This window comes from Camelus bactrianus, chromosome 19 (assembly GCF_048773025.1).
Source record: "Camelus bactrianus isolate YW-2024 breed Bactrian camel chromosome 19, ASM4877302v1, whole genome shotgun sequence".
NCBI lineage: Eukaryota > Metazoa > Chordata > Mammalia > Artiodactyla > Camelidae > Camelus > Camelus bactrianus.
This window is the reverse complement of record NC_133557.1, coordinates 16,536,614-16,549,860: the sequence shown is the minus strand read 5'-3', so window position 1 is coordinate 16,549,860 and position 13,247 is coordinate 16,536,614. Positions and strand designations below refer to the sequence as shown.

Below are 13,247 nucleotides of genomic sequence, written 5' to 3'. Positions count from 1 at the left end.
GGAAATAGCCATGCTTTTTATAATCCAGTGAATTGGATTTGCTGGGGTTACAGTTGAGAATTTTTACAACAACCTTTAAAAGCAAGATTAGTTTATAGTTCTGATATTAAAATAGTGTATGCATACGGAAACAAAATAGATGGAAACAAAATAAATCAAACTGTTAACAGTGGTCTCCTCTGGTTGGATGGTGAAATGAGTCCATTTTATTATTCTTTCCTAAAATTTAACACACATTTTAAAATTAGAAAGTTGAACATTATATCACTTATCTATCGCTGTGTAACAAACCACCTCCAAAACCTAGTGGTTAAAATAATGACCATCTTATTTGCTTGTGATTCCGAGGGTTTATTATCAGCTGGGCTCAGATGGGTATTTCTTCTGCTGATCTCACCTAGAGTGGAACATTCTGCTGTGGTCAGCTGGTGGATCTGCTGGGGACCAGTTGATTTAGAGGACCTCAGACAGCACAGTTTATCTCTGTTCCTTGACATACCATGCTTGAAGGAAGGAACTGCAAAGTAACACTGAAAAGTGGGGTGCATGCAGGGATGGGAAAATTGTTGCAGACAACTTTTCAAACAATCTTCTATAAAAAGAAAAAAAGGACGATACTCAGTGCTGGTAAGGATATGGCAAGATAGAGTCTTACATGTATCTGATGGGCCTGTTAAAGGTATAATAAAAAAATTTGCAATGTATTTCATGAGGGGTTAAATGTGAGTAGATTTTGACTGAATTTTTCTGTATCTTGGAATTTATTCTAAGGAAATAGAGTTCCACCAACACAATTATGTGTGTTCAAGATTTTTTATGTATAGCATTATTTGTAAGCAAAAGCTAGACACAATCTAAATGTCAAATATTAGAGGAATTAATGACAGCACTCCCACATGATGAATTATTACATAGTCATTAACGTCATGTTTGAGGATATGAAATAGAGTTTAAAAAGTAGGATTTGTTGTGTTAATTATGATTCTAATATTGAGAGACAACTGTATTCATACATTTCTATATATATTGTATTGTATTGTATATATTGTATTCATATGTATATGAATACAATTGACTTTTAATTATATACATAATAGTATGCATGCACATAGCAATGATGATTATTTCTTGGTGGTTATTGAGTTTCTGGTGGTTTTTAGATTATAGTGATTATCGGAGCCACGGGTACCTGGTAGGGCCACCTCGCCACTTCGAACGAGATCGAGTCATCTGTAGCTCCCATCTCATGTCCCGTGGACAGTCCATGCCTTCCTCATTAGTTCTGTGACTCCTTTCGTTCTCATCTTACCTCTTAAAGTGGCTCCCTATCTTTGGGATTCTGTCGTTTTGTCCTGGCTTTGTGGTTCTTATATCTCTGCACTGACATCTTGACTGAGACATAAGTCATAGTCCCTTCTCCTTTATATCTACTTCCCATCTTTCCCCCAGACATTCTGGGATAGAAGTTTGCTGCATGTACTAGGCTTTTACTAAAGATCTGTGGATCACGGAGATGGGTTATTGTCATAGACAACACAGAGGACAAACAAGCCCCGTATTAGACCAAAGGTACTTAAAGATTTTCTTTTCTTGTTTCATAGATCCTATTGGCAGTCTTGTGAAAACCGTAGAACTAGTCCAAGTATAATATTTCTAAATGCGCATTATACAATATAGAGGATTACACAGGAGATAAACTGATATTGGGAAAAAAGTTATTAACTATTTAAGAAAAAACAAATTTATGATAGTGATGCATGTACTTTATTAATAATGCTGTAAATAATACAACACAGTAGTGCTATGAGTAAATGATATTTTGAGATCTACGCAACAATTATAACATAGTATGAAAATAGGAATTGATCTATTGATTACAAAGCTAAAAACTGCTAATACTATAATGGTGAGTTGTCTACATTCATAATTGAAAAAAAATGCTAATTTTCAGTTAGTGATTCTCCAAGCTCTTGCCCCTAGGCTGTCTCATTCTAGGGATGGTAGAAGTGATGAGAATGATGGTGGAAGTGATTCTGGGGAATGCCTGAAGGTGACTGCTGCAAATGTCACCTCTATGAGTCTCAGATCAGCCGTCTGTCTTTGTTTCTGCTGTAGTCAGACTTGTGTATACCTCCTATCTTAGTCACTCTTTTTAGGTCAAATAACCTTTTATTGTATGCAAATGTTTATTTGTTGAATTTGTCTTTCTGCATTTCCACCTTTTTGGAGTCTGTCCTGCAAAGCAGAAACCCTAAGACTTTGGCAAAGACTAAATGCTTGATGGCTGCCATGATGCCTTTGGTACTTGGTGGATCATGATGCTGGTGAGGACAGGGCCTCCTATCTTGATTTGTATTTTTAAAGTCAGCCTCCTATCTCTCTGACCCAAAATGCTGGCTCCATTACTGTTGGAAGAAATTCTCAGATCATTTGCCCTTGTTGCACACGTGGTCTTAACTTAATTCTTCTGGGTTTGATGCTTACACTTAATCCCCTTGGTATGAAGCACCTGCTTTACCTTAGGAATCTGACCTCATCATCTCTGACTGTCTTTGGGCTACCTTGGGAAAAGACCATGGTCAAACCTAGGAATCTCGAGCTCAGGCTCTGGCTTACCAGCCGAAACTGATACAGAATGCCAACCTTGTGAGTGTGCTTGGGATGGGGATGGATAATGATAGACCAGGTGCCAAGGATTTTGGCCAGAATTCTTTCATTTTCAAGTGAAAGCAACCTGACTCAAACCAGCTTAAGCAAAGCAGGCAGCATGTTGCCGTACGTAACTGAAAACATAGGTAGGGGTAGAACTATGTGGTCTAATTTTATCAGAGCTTCTTTTCTCTCCGTGCTTCAGATCTGCTGCCTTTTGTGTGTGTTTCATTGTAAGTAAGCTCCTTACAAGTGGTAGTAAGTGAGCTCCTGCAGTTTTAGGCTTACCCAGTCCATCTTTGTGATCCCAGTGAGAAGACAAAACCAACAGCCATCTTTCCCAGTATTTGTAAAACGAATCAACTTGAGTCTTGGGCCCAAATTTTGGACCAGTCACGGAACCACATGGGATGGGAAAGGGAGAGGAAAGAGGTGTGATGGGAAGACACAAACAATAGATGACCCACTGCCATGGGGATGGGCAGAAGGATGATGCTGGTGGGGAAGATGCTTAGGAAGATGGTGAGGGTGATGCCAACGCAGTGTGCTGTGAATTTGGTCACGGAGGTGGTGATGCTGGTTAAGGTGGTGGAGGGGTGTTGGTGATGGTGAGACTGTAAGGGAATAGACATTCCTTCTTGCTCCAGGCCCTGTGAATCCCAAGACCACAATCCAGCAGGATGGTGCCTCCAACCCCATTAATGGAGACACATGATTTCCTGTGGTTCTTGCCTTTAGGGGCAGAAAGGGCTGCACATTTGTCCTACAAGAAATTCAATGGTTCCTGAGTCAGCAAGCTCCCCGGGCTTGTGGAAGCAGATCACATGGTATCTCAGAAGTGTACCTATGTCTGTTAGCAGAAAAACAGAGCAAAACAAGATTCCACTACCAGGACGGCAGGAAATGTGGTCAGCTTTCTTTGAGCACCGAGGGAGGTGAAACCAAGATGAAAGGTCATTGGCTTTGACTAATGAAGAGGCCCAGAAACTGCTGATTTCAAGGCTAATAATAAAAAAGCACCCTGGGGGACATTTTATTGCATTTAGAAAATGTCCAATTTCATCTTTCATATAAAAAAAATAGAAAAAAGAAGAGTTTTGATTTTCATATAAGTCAATAGATTAATAGAAAAAGAAAACGTTCCCCCAGCCAAGAACGAGGCCAGAGTTGTGTTCCTGGGTAAGCCTGAGCTAACTCCTCCGGCCTCATGTGAGCATCTGCATTTGGCACACAGATCCCTTGTTCTGTAAAAACTATTTCAGGAACACTTTGAAAGGGCTGCCCAGTGATGGCTGCCTCATTTGGGATTTATTATAATATCATTAGGAGGGGTTATATCACTTGGTATAATGTCAGACACATTGTAGCCTGTGGTTTTATGATGTGGACAAATATCACACTCAGGAATAAGATGGCTCTGAACAAATCAGTTCCATCTGGGTCCTACTGTAAACAGAGCTTTTCCCTTCTGCTGCGGGAAGACCTGTTCTCATCAGCGTCTGGGCCCCTGAGTTCTCATCTTGCAGGGTCTTTCTCTTCTAGGACGCCTTCCTCCTCAACCCCTGAGGCTAGAAGACAGAACAGGAAGGATGATCTGTAAGACCCCCCCAAAACCTATGAGAAGGAGGAAGGTGCTTGCCAAGGAAGGCAGGGAGACTGGGGAATTAGCTCTTATCCAGTGCTTGTCCGTGTGTCTGAATCTGTGCTGGTTATTTACAAAGAGATACTGAGACTTAATGCGATGAAAAGTAGTATCTGACTCGAAGTCTGGAAACTCATAATAAGGGAATAGAGTTTTGAGGTTTATCTGATTCCCAAGCCTGCAGCCTCTCCTGATACCCCTCAAATGTCTGCCTGTTCGCAAACGAACTCTTGATGGGCGGGGAGGGATCAGAAAATGTGGGTGCAAGTTGTATTTAGTTGAAAACTCAATCATTTAAAAAGCAAGTAGGAGCATGGTATAACCACCTTGGAAAACTATTGGGCAGTTTCTAATCAAATTAAATATCTGCCTCCCTTATGACCCAGCAATGTCATTCCCAAGAGAGACGCGTACATCTGTCCACCAAGAGCCTTGTCCAAGAATGTTCAGAGCAGCTGTTTCGTAATAGCCAAGAACTGGAAACCACCCAAATGCTCACCAGTAGGAAACTGGATAAATAAATTGTGGTGTGTTCGTATAACAGACTACTACACTGCATTAAAAATAATAAGCTAGTGATAAATGCAACAGTGGGTGAACCTCCGAAATGTCAGACTGAGCTAAAGAAGACGGACATGAAAGGGAACACGATGCATGATTCCACTGAGATGAATTTCAGGAATCAGGAAAATTAAACAAAGACAAAGGAAGTCACATCGTGTTCAACTCTAGGGTAACAGGTAGAGATTGCCTGGGAAGGAGTTGAGAAGACTTTCTGAGGCTGTGGAAATGTTCTGTGTCTTGACCTGGGTGGGTATTTCATGGGTTTATGCATGAAATTTATGGCCTTGTACATTTAACTGTTTGGAGACTACATCTTAGTCAAGCAGCAGAAAATAATAGAGTTTAATAAAAAAAAATTAGGAGGAAGTAGTCAAACTTGTCACTCCCAATGTTTTAAAGATGGCTAGTTAATTTCAACTGTGTTCATTAAACAAAAAAGTAGTATGGAAATATGGAAAGATACGTGCCATGTTATAATACCGGATGTTGGATGTTCAGAGAGAATAACTAAGTGAAAGGTTGATTGATTTATTTCCAGTACTTCCTAACACAGAAAATGAAGTGTCATTCTCTTTCCTTGATAAATTGCAGTATGCATCTCCTGCATGCCCCCTGCACGTTTTCCTTTTCCTTTCTTCCTCCTCCTACAACTGCGATCACACTTGTGTTACACCGAGTGCAGCAGAACAGAGGATATTCTGTGGAGAGAACGAAGAGGAAACGAAAAGTGAACTGCTTTCATTTTGGCGTTAAGTTCTAATGAAGCACTTTGCTTAGCTTTTATTTTCTTTATTTTTCAGAAGAGATCTTGTAGGTCGATTCCTCCATTGGCAAGGCAACTGGTTTATTTCTGCCCAAAAAGACAGTCGAAAAATGAGAGTGTTCATTTATGTGAGCAGACAAGTGTCAAATTCAGTCTGAAAAACAATGCCAGGCTGTTATGCTGGTGCATGCTCTCGAGGAATGCAAATGTGATTTTATTAACATTCATTTAAAGACACGACTTGCACATGGGGATGGGTGTCTATGATATTTTTTTTCCTACTGACACTATTACTTCCATGGTCTTATTGAAGCCTAGGAGAGAACCAGTCTCGTGTAGACAGATATTCTGAGTAGTCTAAAATAACTTGTCTACACTGTCTTGGGTCTTTTCTGGAAATGGTTGTTCCGCATCTTGCTTCTCTTTATGTGGCCCTGGATTATTTGGGCCAGAGACTCTGCTGCCCTGAATTCTCGTCACTTGGGTTGTCTGAGCATGGCTCTGGCTGCAGCTGACGTCCGCAGGCTGCCTTTGGCCTCCCTGCCCTTCTGTGTGAGTGGAGCTAATGACCTCAATACCTGGCTAATGGGATCTTATTTCACAGAAATGGTCATTCTGAAGCCACAGGGGAGAATGGCAAATGGGTCAAGGTGAGTGGCAAAGGACTAGTTTGATGGTGGAAATGCAGGTAACTCTTGGGTTAAACTCAGTGCTCTGTTCCTTCCCTCTCCATAACATGACATGTGCTCCACTTCTGCAGTTGAAGAAAATGTGAGAGCACAGTTTGTATTATCGCTGGTGGGGTGCAAATTATCTGGGCTGGCACAGAACAGAGGACAGAAGAGCCAACTGCTGACCTCAGCGACATCGGCCTAGCTCCGAGTCCAAGGCTTGGCCTGGTGATGGGATCTCGGTCACAATTACTCATGGATGCTCATGGTTATCTGGACCAGATCTCACACCCTCCCCGTTCAGGGCAGGAAGTCATCTGAGGCCAAAAGATGTGAAACTCATAAAGCCCTTCCAGGCACCTCAGTCTGTGAATGTGATCAGTCTGTGAAACATGAGGAGAACTGGGCCAATATATTTTTTTCCCCTTAATTTAAACCTTCAGACTTTAATTTCACTCTGTTCCTTATAAAATGGATGTTTTCTCAGCTACATGGGGACACTTCAGTTTTTAGTCTGCTGAGTTTTAAACAAAGTCCAAACACTTTAATGTTTTCTTTTCTGTGTCCTGTGGTCATTCTTTGCTTACATAGCACATTCCACAAATGTTCATTGAGTACCTAGTATAGGCCAGGCGGAGTCGGAGGTGGTGAGAGCAAAGACACAAAGGAAGCAGACAAAGCTCCTCTTATTACAGGGCTTGTATTCTAGTGGGGAGACAAACAGTAAAGAAGTAACATGCAGGATGCTAGTGAATGCGATGCACTATCAATGAGAGAAAAAATAGGGTTTGGGGGTGGTGAGGGTGGGACAGGGGGTGTGGTGGTTGTTAGAGACGTAAGGCGAGAACTTGCTAATGAGGAACCAATAACCCATTTGCACCCTACGCATTTATCAGGGTGGTAGATTTTAGAAACGGCTTGGCTGTAGGGGTACCCAGAGGAGGCTCCCATCAGAGCATCAGCAGCTGCTTCCAAGAGAACATTAGGTAACCTGCTTGTTTGAAATAACCTCAGGTCCCTGGACCTCTAGGGAAGGCTTACTAGCCCCTCCAACACAGCCCCAGCTTTTTTGTATCTCGATGGCTCCTTCATTGCTTTCCACCTTCTCTCTCTTCCTCATACTCTTTCATGCATCGCTCTTGAAATCTCCAGATTCCTCTGATCTTGTGCAGAAGTGTTTGGTTGTCCTTGGTTCCAGTTCTACTTTTGGTCAACATGTATATATCCAAACTCATCAACATCCTCAGTGGGACGAGGGCCTTTGGTTACATGTGGCACATTTTCTTCAGAAGGCAGCAGTGCCCAGAGAGGGAACAATGCCAGGAATGAAGCACTGTGTGTGTAAATCTTGTACGGATGCTGGGGCAGTGTATTCTGCTGTGTCTGTCTGTCTGTCCGGAGGTTGAGTCTGGGATTGCAGCCTCATGAAGGGCAAGAGATGAATGTTCTGGATAAGAGTCACCCAAAGAAAAGGCAGATCCTACAGAGAGATCTGGGAATGTGGGAAGTGGACCTCAGACCGGAGAGGTTCCCTCTTTGGGCTTTGTTTTCTCGGAATCAATATTTAGGATGCGTTCAGGGGTTTCCAGGCATAGAGGTTTGTGTTTCATCTCGGGGTGCAGCCCCAGGATTATATGAATTGGTGGCCTGGGGAGGATTCTATGAGAATGGGTCATGTACAGCCAAAGAATCATGGCTAGCAGTCAACTTTCCGTGACACCACGTGACAGTTCTGTTCTCTGAGAATGTTCAGTAAAGGGACAGCCCCTGAGGAAGTCAGTGTATCCATCAACATTCAGTAGGCACACACTCGTTGACCCAATAATTCTATTTCCAGAAACTTGACCTAACATTATTCTTTTATACAGCATATGTACAAGGATTATTTATTGAATTTATGTTTGTGATAACAGATCCCTGGAAACAACCTGAATGTATTGGGAGCTTTTTAAATTAAAAAAAAAATATATGTAAGATGTGCCTAGCATTGTAGTCATTGAAAAGAATGAATACACCGCTCATGGACTGACAAGGAATGAGATCCCAGGGTAGGCTGTTGAGTGGAAGAAACTGAGGGCAGCAAGATATATGCAGGGATTTTTCTCATTTGTTAAATGACCAAAAAAAAAAAAAAAAAAAAAAGCTAATAAAAATTCTGTGGTTAAGGGTCTTTTTAAAAGTACTAGAGAATCTTTGTAGGCTTTGTAGAGGTAATCTTGCAAAAATGTTTCCTTGTAGAAGGCTTTGTGTGGATTAGCGGTGGGCTGGGCTGTGCCTCACCTGCTGGACACGGTCCCTCCTGATCTGGGGGTTCTGGTTCCCCAGGAACTGGTGTGCAAGTGCCTGGCCTGGTCCCGGCAGGTAGCGGGTCTCCATCTTTGCAGGAACTCCTCCAGGGTCGGAGCTCGCCGCCGCACTTTTCCTCTGCTGGGCAGTTCCAGTTCTCAGGAAAGACCTTGCTGTGAGCACCTCTGCCTCTTTTTAAGTCCCAGCAGGAGTTCTGGCTGAGCTCTGAATGGGGTCACTCACGTGGGGAGTGCCAGTGCCTTGCTTAGATGCATAGATTCTCAACTCGATCGCCTTCCAGGTTCTCAGTAGCTCTAACATCGACTCCAAAATGGAGAAAGGTCTTCCATGCTTTTGAGACTGGTTTTGCACATACCACGTGGTCAGCCGGGCACTGCTGCTAACACTCTTCTGAGATTTCTAAATGCTGACCCCTCTATCCCTGTTTTAGTGAGCTCTTTCTTCATTGCTCTGTTCTTGGCCTCCTCCTCTAGTTCTGGAAATTTTGGGGGCTAGATCTTTAAAAAGGCTTATCTGACTGTCTCCAAGTTCAAGGCTGTTGGCCATCTCAGCTCTGTTTTATGTATTTTAATTAATTGTTACACTCTTGTGCTTGTGCCCAAGGCAATTTTTTTTTTTTTTTAGCCACAAAGAGCAAGCTTAAGAAAATCAAATAAATAAATACTAATGAACAGAGAAACGAGGACTGGTGAGGTTAATTGAGTTTCTGGGGCTGCAGAAAGGCCTGAGAGCAGTTGCCGGCTCCGAGAGAGGGGCTGGGCTAGCCACCTCCTCCGCGCTCCGACCACTTTGCCATTTTACTGCCCAGATGAGTGCCTACTTAGTAGCAGAGTTATAAATGGAAGTAACTTTTCCAGCAACTAATTGGGTCTTTTTTTTCCACTTAAGAATATTGATTTTTCTCTTCTCTCAGCCTGGGGTGGAGCTGAATTGATGAGTCTTTCTGAGTTTGAAGACCGAGCCAGTGGGTGTGGTACCCATGTGTTTGAGTGCCAATGACCGTGCAGGCTTGGGGCGGGCTCCAGGAGCCCACAGCCTCACCAGGATGGCCTGATTATGTGGAAGCTCCGAGACACCATGAAAACCTGGCCCGGTGCGTACATGGGAGGAGGTTATATGGTGAACATTCTACCACTCTAATCACACCACTTACTTTCATGAGATACAAAGTTGTGCCAGTTTCACAAGTATGATATCTATCAGGGCCTCTTCCATACGGGATGGCGTGCTGGATTGAGTCCGTGAAAATGGACCAGAGGTTTTCATTTCACATGCTTCCCGACTTTTCCCGACCAAGACCATCTAGAGCTGGCCGTTAGGCTTCTGGGTCTGGTGGAGAATCAGCTCACACCACAAGCCAGCGTCTCTGGGGTTTCAACATAATGAGGAAACGCTGAGACCCCATGACCAGAGATTGAAGGAGACAGAATAAATAAAAATGAACGTGATAAAAATATCACTGCTTTTGATAGTCCCTGCACACCCATCTGGCTTCAATTTGCTGCGATTTTCTCATTTGTTAAATGACCAAAAAAAAAAAAAAAAAAAAGAGAGAGAGAGAGAGCTAATAAAAATTCTGCGGTTAAAGGTCTCTTAAAAAGAACTAGAAAAGCAAGTTCATGCATGGTCTTTTGCTGCATTTGTTACTGATTATGGGCAAAAACAGGGACAGAGTGTGACCCTTGTGACTTGGATCTGGAACATGCAGATGAAATCCCAAAGACCTGGGTGTGTCAATTTCTGACGATGACGGAGCATGGGCGGGCGGAGTGAAGGAGGACGAGGTCCGTGCCAGGACCCTGTCTGGTTGTGCGAGTTGCTTCATGAGGGTCTCTGCTGCAATCTGGGATCCACTTCAGGAAATGTCTCCAGTAGTCAAAAGCATGCTACCCAAGGGGCATCTCATGGGAGGGAGGACGTAAGGTAAGAAGAGAAAGGCGGAAGGTGAGAAGGAAGGATGGGTGAGCCTCCTCTGCCGTGTCCCCGATGTTGTACCACACTTTGGGCAGCAGGACCAATGGTGACCCCACCGCGCTGATGGGCAGAAAGGCAGCTGGTTTTAGGGACAGTCATTTTCCATTCAGAACTACCAAATAACCCCCATGAAAGTCTGTGTAACCCAGGTCTAGGTATTAGGCAGCTGCTCTTTGTTCATTGGCTGAAACTCCGACTCTCGGGAGAAAGACTGACCTATCTGTAGAGCGAGCAGTGTCACCTGGTACCAAGTTATTTCCCCATTCATTTGTTGATTCATTCATTCATTCATTCTTCAGATTAGCCTCTAACATGTGCCTAGCCAAGTGCTAAGGCCCCAGAATACAAAATGAAGAAGACTAACGCCATTCAGGAACTCTGTAGCCCAGGGGAAAGGCGTACAAGAAAAGAGTCACTGCTTGGGGCTAGGTACTACCCAAGCTGCTGTTTCACAGAGGCACGTGGAATAAATGCTGCCTTGGCTGGGAATGATTTTTAAAACAGATAATGCTTGACGTAACCAGAGAAATTCACCAGGCAGATGAGTGGGAGAGAGGTTATTTCCGATCAAGGGATTTGGGTCATAAAAGGAAGCCTGAAATAGGCAAGAATTTTGAGAAGTCTGCAGGCTGACCACATATAAACCAGTTTCTGATGAAGTGTCTTGATCGTTCAGTCCAGCCAGCTCAATTCAGTAAATGCTTTTTCGTTTTGTTTGTTTTATGAGGAGGAGGTAATTCGGTTTATTCATTTATTTCTCTTTGGGGGAGGTGCTGGGGATTGAACCCAGGACCTCGTGCTTGCTAAGCATGTGCTCTACCACTTGAGCTATGCCCTCCCCCAAGTAAATGCTTTTTGATTCCCATCCAGGGCTCTGACTGGATGCCTGGTGTCCTCTGTGATGATGTGGGTGAGTGGAGACGCATATGCAAGACTCAAGTTTTGTCCAGGAAGAGTTTCAAGGCTAGGGGAGGCAAAAGCATGCAGACCTCCTGCACGAGATGTGCTGTGGTTGTGCGTTAGGGATGCCCAAGGGGACAGTGGTAGGAAGCAGAGGAGAGAGCACATGCTGGATGAGCAGTCCAGGAGGGCTTCTGACAGAAGGTTGAATTAGAATTGGACCCTGGAGGTTGGAAGATGGAAGACATCCTCCAAGGCAGAGGAGAATGCGTGAGCAAAGGTATGGAAGACAGGCTGCGGGAGTTTATTTTCACTGCCAATTTACCTTCCCAAACAGTCTCTAAACCTGGTTATGCATCAAATCCCTCAGGAAATGAAATAGAAATTTCTGAGACTCCTCTACAGAAGTTCAGATGTCAAGTGGAACGCACATTTCAATAAAATCCCCAGGGAATTCTGATGCCCAGCACACTGGTGGGATTCACGTGATGGGGGTTCTGCACAGACATGAGTTCTAGTCATGGGTTTGCTTCCCCCATCATGTCATCATTTTGGGCAATATGCTTGAATGCTCTTGGCCTCACATTTCTTGTTTTCCAAAGGTGATCATAAAAACCTAGGGGGTGACAACAGAAATAAATGAGGTGATATTAGTCAGACTGCTAAAGTAATTTCTGGCCCAAAGTAGGAGGTGGAGAAATCTGTTTTCTTCCTCTCCTTGGTTTAGTAAAAATGACATTGTCTTCTGGGGAAGTAAAAATGCCCAAGAGGCATAATTCTCGGCCTGAAGAAAGGGCCAGTCAGACAGACAGGGCATTTGTGTTCTGGAATAAATTGCCAGGCACAAGGAAGACTCCTGGACCTTTGGTATCTTTTTCCTGCCTTGGGTAATGCCTAAAATTCTCCAACTGTACCCTTTGAACATGGACATTAGAAAGGCTTTTGTGTTCAGTGGCTGTACAGATACCACTAAGGAATGTTGATGGACTTAAGCTCTTATCCACTCACAGCTAATGAGAGTGAAGTAGTGGCTGAATGCTACTGTGATAATGTGTCAGCTTTCCAGACTTGCAAGGTAATGATCTAAGTCCAGTGGTTTAAAAATTATACTTTGTGATGCTCTACAGTTGGGGCCCTCATGTTTGGTTGTATTCTGAGCAACCTAAGGAGGAGCCATCTTTATAGTCTACAATATGAATGGCATCTCTGAAGGTTGTGCAGTATGTGACCTGTGCAACTGTCTATGGCGGCTCTTCCTGAGGGATTCCTTAGAGTTAATTTTGGAAGAAAGATAGGGATGCTGGCAAGTAGATGTTACTGTAGTCCTCACCTGCCTTTAGAAAAGTCCCACACTATTCAGTGGGGTTCTATGGAAGGTCTTCTTGAAAGATAGAGATGTAATCCAGTGCCCTATTCAACCTCTTCTCTTTTGCAGCTGGAGAACTAGAGTTGCATTGGGAGAATGGGGACAGAGCTGGCACTATAACCAAGGATTCTTTGGCATGGGGGTGGTGGGGGAGGGCAGACATGGGGATCAGGGTTGTGTCCCATCCCAGCAGGATGCCAGGGTAGGAAGGGGAGGCTCTGGCCAAAGCAACGTCACAGAAAGGACAACCTTGTCAGTGGCAGAGACTTAGGCCCCCTTCTGGAGAAGTTCAGTGGCCCCTGCTAACCAGAGGGGCCCAGAGTCGAGGCATTTTAGGACAGACTGTCTTCCGGCCCAGGGAGCAGCTAACAGAGGGCTGCCTAGGCTGGACCCCAGGCCCAGGACGGCGAG

At 43.8% G+C, this 13,247-nt stretch overlaps 1 long non-coding RNA gene across 1 annotated transcript; it reads left to right on the top strand.

The window, feature by feature from the left end:
• The first annotated feature begins 5,455 nt into the window (after positions 1-5,455).
• Positions 5,456-12,955, top strand: LOC141573990 (uncharacterized). Its single transcript, XR_012500475.1, has 3 exons — positions 5,456-6,268; positions 9,510-9,689; positions 11,441-12,955. It is a non-coding gene; the product is annotated as an uncharacterized LOC141573990 (long non-coding RNA).
• The last annotated feature ends 292 nt before the right edge of the window (positions 12,956-13,247 follow it).